Source organism: Mobula birostris, chromosome 25 (genome assembly GCF_030028105.1).
Source record: "Mobula birostris isolate sMobBir1 chromosome 25, sMobBir1.hap1, whole genome shotgun sequence".
NCBI lineage: Eukaryota > Metazoa > Chordata > Chondrichthyes > Myliobatiformes > Myliobatidae > Mobula > Mobula birostris.
The window spans coordinates 47,929,336-47,940,737 of NC_092394.1; the positions used below are offsets into that span (position 1 = coordinate 47,929,336).

At 40.9% G+C, this 11,402-nt stretch overlaps 1 protein-coding gene across 1 annotated transcript in view; it reads right to left on the reverse strand.

The window, feature by feature from the left end:
• LOC140187821 (ras-like protein family member 10B) overlaps positions 1-8,524 on the reverse strand; it is a 172,669-nt gene extending 164,145 nt beyond the window's left edge. The window contains exon 1 of the mRNA XM_072243608.1: positions 8,319-8,524. The gene's annotated coding sequence lies outside the window, so the exon portion shown is untranslated. The remainder of the gene's footprint in view (positions 1-8,318) is intronic.
• Between the last annotated feature and the right edge of the window lie 2,878 nt (positions 8,525-11,402).

The window sequence follows — 11,402 nt, forward strand, 5'->3', positions numbered from 1 at the left end:
GCGGGAGGAAGGAATGTAACCTTAAGGAATTATATTGAATGACAGTGGCTTTGGGGAGAAATCTCTGGAGTACCTCTGGATGTACCCATGAACCAAGTTAAAAATAATTTAGTTGTGGATACCAAACACTTTAAAGGATTTTCTGGTGGAGTGAGAACAGATGGCTTATCAGTGTTGATTAAATTCGATGAGGAAAAATGTTGCCAGGTAGCGTTAACTTAGATTATGTGAGTTATATGGTTCGAGTCTATATGTTACCCGCTCTTAGATGTTTTCAGTGCCAGAAGTTTGGTCATGTAGCAGTTGTGTGTAAGTGGTATGGTCAATGTGGAGGAGAACATGATTATGGCAATTGTGGAGAAGGCGTTAGGTTAAAATGTAGCAACTGTGGAGAGGAAGTAGAGTGTGCTTGGATAGAAGGGCATATCATATGTAAATCATATCAGAAAGTACAGAAGACAGTTTCAATAAGACCTATTAATATCCAGAATACAATAGATTAAAGTCAGTGTGTAAAGTGCATGATTGTATAACAAAGGATTTGTTGATTGTTAATGAACTAAAGTTTGTCCCTTTCACGCCAGATGTAATAAACTTGTACAGCACAAACTAAAAGTAGGATAGAAAAAATTAAAATTATATTAAAAGCTGCAAAAAATGGATATAAAACTCTAGAAGTTATTAATATTGCTTTACAAGGATGAGTAAATAATGTTTTGACTTCAAAGGAGGGTTGTTAATTGTTTTTCTCATCTTACAATAGAATGCTAGAAAGCTGTTAGCTCATGGACAAGAAATAAGAAATTTACTGAATATTTACCAAAATCAGCCTGATGTTATATGTGTACAGGAAACCTGGTTGAAATCTTGTTTAAGTTTTAAGATTCAAAGTACACTTATTATCAAAATATATATGCAGTATACAAATCTGAAATTCGTCTTCTCCCACCGACAGTCATGAAACAAAGATACAAGGCTATGTTGATATAAGATGAAATTGGAAAATGGGTAACACAGGAGGAGTGGCTACCTTTTTTGAAGTAAGATAGCACATAGAGCTATGGAAATTGGAGTTGTTTAGGCACCATTTGTGGTTGAAACTTAGGGAAAGAATAGTAAAGTACAGATGATAAATTTCTATAACCCATCTGAAAGGTTAGCACCTGATATATTGGAAACCGTGGGTGAAAATGGGGAAAATAAGGTGTGGTGTCATAGTGACACAAATGTGAATGGGACTGTGGTGAAAGACTTTCCGGAAGCAAAGTGCTTGGTGTGCTTGAGTGATGATAAGTGCACAAGGATAAATCTTTTTAATAACACTGTTTCTGCTATGGACCTTCTCTGAGGATATAGAAAGTGTACAATGATAGTGGGGAGTACACACTATCCTGGAGGAACCCAACTGGTCAGGCAGATCTATGGAAAAGGGTACAGTTGACGTTTCAGGCCGAGACGCTTCACCAGTCCTGATAAAGCGTCTTGGCCCGAAATGTCAACTGTATTCTTTCCATAGATGCTGCCTGGTTGCTGAGTCCCTCCAGCACTTTGTGTGTGTTGCTTGGATTTCCAGCATCTGCAGATTTTCTCTTGTTTGTGTTTCAGCGGTGGGGAGTGATTTTTTTCCCCCATTATCAGTGCAATGGAATTAGATGTGTATCAGAGGAAAGGTTCTCATAACCCCAGACTGAATTTTAAAAAGGCAAATTGGAAAGTACTTGATTTATGTGAAAGTGGATTTCCTAATCTTCAGGTTTTGGAGGATATCGAGTTGAGTAAAAATACCCTGAGCTCTGTACTCAACTCAATAGCTGAGGAAGCAATTCCCACATCAGTGGGAGATAGTAAAAGGAAAGGTGTTCCCTGGTGGATGTATGTATGTAAAAAAGCTGTGAAGATGTGGAATGAAGTTTTTAGGAAAGCTGGGCTGTGTTACTCCTATTTGTCTTTCATTCAATATAAAAGAGCTAAAGCTATAGTTAGAAAAGTAGTGAGAAGGGCAGAAAAATGTAATGGAGAACATGTTATGATAGTATTGGGAAAGAAGTGGAAGTCTGGGGTATGATACAGAAAATGGGAGGAGTTAGAAATCTTGATGCATTACCGGTTTTGTGCGACATGGAGAGGTTGCAGTTACAGACTCTGAAAAAGAATTATTAGCGCAAACATATGTCAGTGCACATAGTTCAGCCAATTTCAGTAAACAGGAGAGGTCTTACTGAGGGGCAGTTTTAGCAAGCAATCCTCAGATTGCTGAGAAAATACAATCTTCCAGATCCTGCTTGGATGTTGAATTTGCATTCTCTGATCTTAAAAGGCCTAATAATAGTGGTGGGCCGACATCATCTGGGAAAGGTGATAGTTGTGCTAAGTTTGGAGTCTGATATTCATAAGGCCCAAGTTAATATAGAATCTGTGGTAGCAGGTTTCTTTGACATAGAGAAAGATTATGATATGCTATGGACATGAGGATTGCTGCTTAAATTTCAAAAGATGGGAATAGGTGGCAGAATGTTTAGTTGGATTCAAGATTTTTTATGTGACTGGAAGATACAAGTTGGGGTGGGATCAATGTATTTTCTAAGGAGTATGAGATAAAGAATGGGACTCCACAGGGGAGTACTTGTAGCCCACTCTTTTCTAAAATTATGATTATATTTTCATAAATGTTGGCTCAGATATTTCCAAAAATATGCTGATAATGGTGCTGTGTGGAAGAGAGGCAGGAATATAAATTATATCGTTAGGAAAATGCAGACAGTAGAGGAATGGGAACATCAGTGGGGGTTTAAAGACAACATATTTATTTTTCTCAAAGGAACATTATATCACAATTGATCTCACGTTATATGGTAAATTAAGACAAAGTATGAATATTCACATCTGAGATGATTGCTATAATTTTAGCCTTGGAATGGTCTGAAGAAGTATACCCTGGTTATGTACTTGAATGTTCTTATTTGCTTTCTGTTTTGACATCTATTAAAACAGGTATTTAAAATTGCAGGCCAGGCATCCTTCTTGAGATTAAACAACATCTGCTGAGGCTGCAGGGTCTAGTCTTGTACATCCAGTTCTTATGGGTCCCTGCCCACGTTAGGATTGAAGGAAATGAGGTGACAGATTTATAGCCAATCAATCAGTTAAAATTAAGGATGTAAATGTAGTGGTGTCTTTGCATAAAGGGGAGGTGAAAGCCATATTTAAAAAGTCTGTTTGATCACTGTGGCAACGAAGTTGGTATAAGGAAAAGTAAGGTGAGCATTTATAAAAAATTCAGAGGATGGAGGGAACTCAACTGGGAGATGGCTATAACAGGAGGGAAGGAATTATACTTACATCTTTATGCATTGGACACACTAGATTAAATAATTCCTTGTTCAGAATTAATATGCATGGTATGGGCATTTGTTGTGCAGTCATCAAGAAACGGTGTAGCATACAATATATTGTTTGAATACAGTTCCTATGAGGTGCAAAGAAAACTTCGACTTGCTAAATTGAGATCTTTGGGATCGACACAATTTAATATGAAAAGTTTGTTAGGTATCACTGCCAGCGTAATGTCCGTAGGTATGTATTTAGGATAAGGTTAGATGAGATGAAACTTTATTTATCCCGAAGGAAATTATTGTTGCATGGTTGCTCAGTCAGAAATATATACTTTAAAATACAAAATGTAAACACTGAGGTAAAAAAAGAATACAAAATATGCATTAAAAAGTAATAGTGCAAAACACAGACGTGCAATGAAACCATATTATTATATACTAAAGGAGGAGGAGTTGTAAAGTCTTATAGCCACAGGGAGAACGGAACACCCGCGGCATTTGGTGGAATCAGTCCATTACCAAAGGTGCTCTTCTGTTTGTCCAGTATGTCACAGAGGGGGTGAGAGGTGTTGTCCATAATGCTCCATAGCTTCTGCAGCATCCTCCTCCCAGGTACGACTCCCTGGGAATCCAGCTCCACCCCCAAAACAGAACCAGCATTAGACTTTTTGATATTATTTGAGGTTTTCTGGGAGGGTGGAAACTTAGTGATTATACTCCCTGTCTCTTTGGTCCACACACCAACTCAGTAAGAGGTGGTAATGCACCTTATGTTCATTTGCCAACCACCATTAACCTTTACTAGAAAAAGAAGAGAAGAAGAAGAAGAAGAAAAAAAGAAAAAGAAAGAAAGGGAGAAGGAGAAGTGGTAGTAGTGGTAGTAGTAGAAGTGTTTGATGGTTCTGGGCATGCACTCACTGGAGTTTAGAAGCATGGCGGTGGGAAGATCTCATTGAAACCAATCAGATATTGAAAGGCCGAAGTGGAGTGGATGTGGGAGGGATGTTTCCTACAGTAGGAGAGTCTAGGACCAAAGGATACAGTCCTCGGAGGAGGAATTTCTTTAGCCAGAGGGTGTGAGTTTGTGGAATTCATTGCCATGAATGGCTGTGTAGACCAGGTAACTGGGTATACTATCATATATACAAGGAGAAAATTCCAACACCAGAGGCGCAAAGGGATTAAGGAGTCCTTGTGCAAGACTCCCAGAAGGTTAACTTACAGGTTGATTCTGCAGTAAAAAAAGACAAATGCAATAATAGCATCCATTTCAAGGGGAACAGAATATAAAAACAAGGAGATAATGCTGAGGCTTTATAAGACACTAGTCAGGCCACACTTGGAGTATTGTTAACAGTTTTGGGCCCCGTATCTCAGAAAGGATATGCTATCATTGGAGAAATTCCAGAGGAGATTCCTGAGGATGATTCTGAGAATGAATGTGTTAACATATGAGAAGCGTTTGGCAGCATTGGGCCTGTACTCAGTGGAATTTAGAAGAATGTGGGGGAATCTCATTGAAACCGACCGAATGTTGAAAGGACTAGATAAGGTGGATGTTGAGAGGATGTTTCCTATGGTGGAGGTATCCAGAACTAGAGGGTACAACCTCGAAGTTGAGGGGTAACCCTTTAGAATAGAGGTAAGGAGGAATTTTTTTTAGCCAGAGAGTAGTGAAGCTCTGGAATGCTCTGCCACATGTAGCTGTGGAAGCCAAGACTGTGGGTATATTTAAAGCAAAAATAGGTAGTTTGCTGATTGGTCAGGGCATCAAAGGATATGGCAAGCAGGCAGGTGAATGGGGTTGAGTGGGACCTGGGATCAGCCCTGATGAAATGGTGGAGCAGACTCAATGGGCTGAATGGCCTAATTCTGCATCTATGTCTTGTGGTCTTATATTTAATGTGGAACTCGATAGGTTCTTGATTAGTAAGGGTGCCAAAGGTTATGGGGTGAAGGCAGGAGAATGGGACCGAGTGGGATAATACAGCAACCAAACTGGAATGGCCGAGCAGACTCGATAAACAGAATGGCCTAATTCTGCTCCTATGTCTTATGCTCATAAAAAGTAGTTGGTATCTGGATGGTGAAAGCAGCAACAATATGCCTGTTCCTGTTCTATGTCCTATTTAACTATATGAAGTAGAACAATGAGGAGGACATAATATTAGATGTTTGGAATGAATGGGAGTGTACTGTGCACAGCATATACCTATTTGGTTGAGTATTTTGATTAATTTCTATTAACTAGGTCATAAAATATAGCCTTTAATACAATCTAGGTACCATGGAGATATTAAACACCAGGTCTCACATAGTAAAAATTAAGTTGCTGCTTAATAAATTCCATCACTTAATACTAAATTATCTAGAATTGCACCTTAAGATCATGTTCATTAGTAATATTCTTCTATGATTTAAGGCATCAGTAATCACAACAGAAACATCTTTACTGGTATCATTAGACAGCCGAAGAATAAGGGCTAATAATGAAGGATTTATTTGAACCAAATTATCATTAACAGCCCTGAACAAGCCTTTAATTGACATTTATTAACAACTGGCAATTAATTATCAGCGAGTTGGTAGTGTTAATAGGGTCAATGCTAACAGCACTTTATAAAATCCTATGAATGCTGTTCTTCCTATTTTCTCCTCAATCCTACTTAATCCCCACTCTCACTAAAGGATAACAGAAGCAACTGAAGAGCTGAAACCGCATGACTGAGTGCAATTTACCTTTCATTCATTCTTTCCTATATCCATGTAGATTTCGCTATCTAAACTCGTGGGCTCTTCTCATTCACAATGCTATAACAGGGAAAAGATCCTAAGAATATGTCCTTTGCTAATCTCTACAAACATCCTCTCCTGCATTCTTCAATTCTTGTCCATTTGCGCTTCATGCTCGGAAAAGGTTAAGCAATGAGTCTATTATTAGAACAAGCCCGAAAATAGCCATGTGATGGATGTAATAAGGGAAACATTTGACTTAGCCTTGTAGATTAACCCTGTTCTCGCTGCTCATAACCTTTTTATCCGCCTGTATTTACCTATAGGATTGTACATGAGAATACTGGACTGAAAACTGTCGCTCAGAACGAACAATATAGAGGCGCATAAAAAAACGAGTGCGCTAGAGCGTTTACTCAAATACGTACTTATGTACAAACACACAGCGTAACGCTCACAAACCTACACAAATCTTATTCTGTGTTAACATTACTAATATAACCTTAAGGAGCCCCAGGAGCTATAAGTAGCGGGACACTATGGAATCCCGTGAAGTGCGGAGTTATATACTAGCGGTTGCTAGCAACCGACAGGAACGAGAATATTTTTATATCACTGTGCTAATTATAACAATGTGTAAAATTATGCGAAACATAGCTATTCTATTTAGGCAACAGGCAAACTGAAACTCGTATGTACAAACAGAATGCCGGAAATACTCGTCTGGCTAGGAAGGACGGCGGAGAGAAAAACATTCAGTTAACGTCTCAGGTCAATGATCTTTCGAAAGAACTGACCTATTGAGTATTTCCAGCATTTTATTTCAGGTTTTCTGTATCTGCAATGTTAGATTTTTCCATATCCAAACTCATTACCAAAGAAAATTTTCCAGGAAATCTCTCAGACAGGTACATGGAGCTTTAAAAAAAAAGAGGGCTGTGCGGTAGGGTAATTCTAGACAGTTTCTAGACTACATGGTTGGCACAATATTGTGGGCCGAAGGGCCTGTAATATTGCATAAATGTTCTATGAAATAACATCGCAGCCTGCTCCAGTAAATCCAGAAGGTAGCTGCTGCACCCGTTATACTATTTTCCAACATCAAATGACCTGTAACTGCATCTGGTCTGGTTTCGTAGAGGAATTCTGATCATAATTCGTCTGATGTTCTCCCCAAGTTTATGGACACAAACCCTCTCATTGCTTCGAGATTTAATCAACAATGAATATATAATCTACTTATATGTTGGATAATTATTATGAATAACGTGCTTTCTTCACTATTTCTGTCTGTGTCCCTGCAAAGCAACGGGTCTAGAAGCGAAAAGCTGGCCGTAGGTTTTAAGATGAGGGGTTGTCAAATTAGCGACCAGGGACAACGCCACAGTCAGTGGTTGATCAGCACCGTGGGTCAGTACCAACCTGTTTCCAGAGAGCGGTTGACATCTGAGATTTAAAACGGAGCGGCCTTTTGCTTTTTACATTGAGTGTCCCATGGAGTACTCTCCCCTCTCCCAGTTAATTCTCTCTAAAGATATGATCAAAATATCCATTCTAAACGTCTCCAGAAATGCTCGGAAGCATGCAGACCAATAGAAGAAAAACCTACATAAATACATGCTGTCACACATCACGGGCAAAATGTATGCCGTAACAAGCACACGCATACAGAGGAGCATATACCGTACATTAAGATACCAACGACCAACGTAGATGCAAAGCAACAATACTTTGGATACTGCAGTTATAAACTAAACATAAATAGAAAATGAGAGATGAATTCGGGACACACTAGTTTAAGAGTAAACATACGGATGCATGTAATCTACTCACGGCCTCTACAACAGATTTACAGACATACACAATCCCATTCTCTCTCTCTCTCTCTCTCTCTCTCCTTCTCTCTCTCTCTCCTTCTCTCTCTCTCCTTCTCTCTCTCTCTCTCTCCTTCTCTCTCTCACACACACACACTCTCTCTCTCTCTCACACACACACGCACACAACACGCACACAGTTTGCTCGCAATACCATCATCCCATTCCAATGATCTGATTGCTCTCCGCTGACAATGGAGCCGGTTTTTTTTTTTAGCGTTTATGCAGTGTAACGGAGAAACTTCCGGCGCCTTCCAATATTCTGAGACAGGTGATGTGGGGATGGGATCTGCAGCCCACTTCACGAGACTGCACTAAGTCTGCAACCAGCTTCCTGCTTGGATTAGAGACGTCCTCTGGAATCTGCTAAAGTTCTTACCTTCTGCACTCAGTTATTGCCGGAGTTTGCGATCAGGAGGCGAGGGATACTTAGTGGGTAAAACAATTTTGCCCTGAATAAGGATCCTTTCCATAGGTCGAACAATTCCAGACACTTGGAAACCAGATGTTTTCGGGATAAAGCCCCAGTGAGTACTATACACGAATCCTCCTCCTAAACTGTTTCAGTGGAGGGATAGTGTAATTTTCTCTATGCTGTTCTGCCTTAAGAGAGAATAGCGCTCTAACGTCCTATTGGTGCATTCTCTGTCTCCTGTTCTCCAACGTACAAGGTTTTAAGCTTCTCCATGGTCCTAAAGCCCATGCAATGCAACCCCAACGCAGCCTCGCGATTCGAACCCAACAGAAGCTGAACCGTCCCAATTGTCATTTCCTGCGGTTACTTTTGACTGTTGTCATGTAGTCAGACTGCCATCAATTTGTCAGATAGCTAATTGATTATTCAGTAATGATGGTGAGGGAGAAAGGGGCCAGGAGAATCCCACTCTCCCACCTTCCCCGTTAGTTCAAAGAGGCCACGAGAGTCATCAGTCAGGCAACGGCTGTAATATCACTGTAATATAGCAAGAACTACCATTATATTACGCCCGTGAAATGACCCCCTCTTCTAGCAGAAGTCCGGGTGGCAAGCAGAGTTAGGGGCAAGAGTGATGCCAACTGAGCTAAACCTGGGGCTGCGTTCAAGGAAGTCGAATGCATTGAAACATTCTGGAGGACGCGGAATGAAAAGGAAACACGTGCAAGGATGTGGGAGTGGAATAGGATATTGGGTACAATGGGGTACCTTAATCCAAAGTGCTGGGACAGAAACAATTGACAGAATGGCCCCCTCTACTCTATGTTCCAGATGATGATAAGCGGATAGATAATCATCCACCTCAGGCTATTGACTATTTCTCTGTCTGGAGTTGGCAATTCACTCTCAAGAGATGGTGGAATCCCTGAGAGAAGAAACAATTCCCACTGCTCCTTCCCGACTCCATAATCAAAACCCTAGGGTCACTGAACTGAGTGAACTCATAGGCAGTAATCGTAATTTAACAACTGTTTGCCCTGAAGCTGGCAGCTCACTACAATTCCCGAAAGCCTCCAATCAATCTGCACAGCGAGGACTGCAATCAAAGGAATATTAAAAACGATGTGTTCTTTTACATTCATTTTATCATGAAATATTCATTTTCTTTGTATTTTAAAGTATGACGTTCAAAATCAGAGTAAATTTTGTTATCGGAGTACATATACGTCATCGACTCTGAGATTCAGTTTCCTGTGAGCATACTTAACAAAGCTATGGAATAAAAAGAATCAATAAAAGATCAACCAGAGTGCAGAAGACAGCAAACTGTGCAAATGCAGATATAAATAAATAGCAATAAATAACAAGAACATGAGTCCTTAAAGTGAGACCATTGTTATGGGAACATCTCAAAGATGGGACAAGTGAATGTAGTTATTCCCTTTTTTTCAAGAGCCTGACAGTTTGAGGGGTTGGAAACTGCTCCTGAACCTGGTGGTGTGAGTCCTGATGCTTTCGTACCATCAGAATTAAGGTGCGGAGAGAGTGATTGATTGATTGAGTTGGAAACTGCAAGTATTTTTATGAGATCTCCAGAAAGATATGCAAGAAAATCCCAGGACACAGAGCCTGATTGTGGCAGGGAAGTAGAAGGAAGCATGGTCACTAGCTCTAACAACTGAAACCTGCAGCTACTGATGTAACAGTGCAGGGAGAGAGAGAGGGAGAAAGATAAATGTGTTTCACATTTCAGATCACAGAGCAGAATACACTATCTCACTTTTAATATATTATTTCCGATTTTCACTATTTTTAATCTCACTAATACACATATATATACTTACTATAATTGATTTACTTTTTTTTTGCTTTCTATGTTATCATGCATTGCATAGAACTGCTGCTGCTAAATTAACAAATTTCATGACACATGCTGTTGATAATAAAACTGATTCTGACTCTGATCTGAGCAGAGGAACTGCTGTCAAGGGGCACTTGGCCTGACAGCATGAGAGGCCTGGCATCCTGCTGGACAGGAAACACTGAAATTGGTATTACTTTATGATTGTCGCATGTACTGAGGTACAGGGAAAAGCTTGCCTTGGAAACAGACCAAATCATTACACAGTGCACTGAGGAGGTACCAGGTAAACTGATTACTGAATTCAGAATGAAGTGTACCAACTACAGAGAAATTGTGGTGCAGTGCAAGAACGTACTGTAACAAAGTAGATTATGAGGTCGGGTTCTGAAGGCAGCCACACTCCCTGGATCAGAGGGCAAGACTGTGACTGTCACAGTGGGTCTATGGGGAAGGAAGGAGAATGCACCAACTTTGGTGAAAGGCTGCTCACAGATCCCTGAGGGATGAGCATTGAGACTGGGAGTAGCCTGGCCCCAGATCATTTGCAAACAGCTTATTAATGGAAAATGTTGTCTGGTGATAGCAAGGGTTACAATGTTGGGCAACGAAGCTGATAAAACTGGATTCCTGCTACTCTAGGTCTGCAAGCAATGCTGTTCTGACAAAAGGTTTGTGATTTTGAAGAATGGGGTGTCAGGGAGGGGTAGCACTTCTGGTGGGGGAACATGTCACGTTCTTTTCAAGGCAGTTAGCCCACCTTTAGTCCCCACCTGGCACTCAGCTCTCACCTGTGGCTCCCCATAGCTGTTTGCATGCGACAGCGGCCACACCCCGGGCAACGGCTTTAACAAGCCGGCTAAATCAGGTGAGGGTAGCCAACGGGTCTCAAACCCTCGGTGAGGTAGGGAGTTGTCTCTCCCAGCATGTGAAGACAGACTCCGGCGGACTGAGCGGACGAGACCAATGGGAGGTCCAACGGTCCAGAAGGCGGTCTCTGCAAGCGCCTTGGAACGTGTAGAGCAGGACAAGATACAGAAGACGACCTGGTCATCCGCTGCGCCTCGTCCCATCTCCAGCCATCTCGACTGTTGTCTTGCCACTGGATCCAGATGGGAATTGGGAAGAGAGAGTGAGGCTGACGCTGCGCAACTCTCTCACTTAAATTCAAATTACGCACTAGTCTC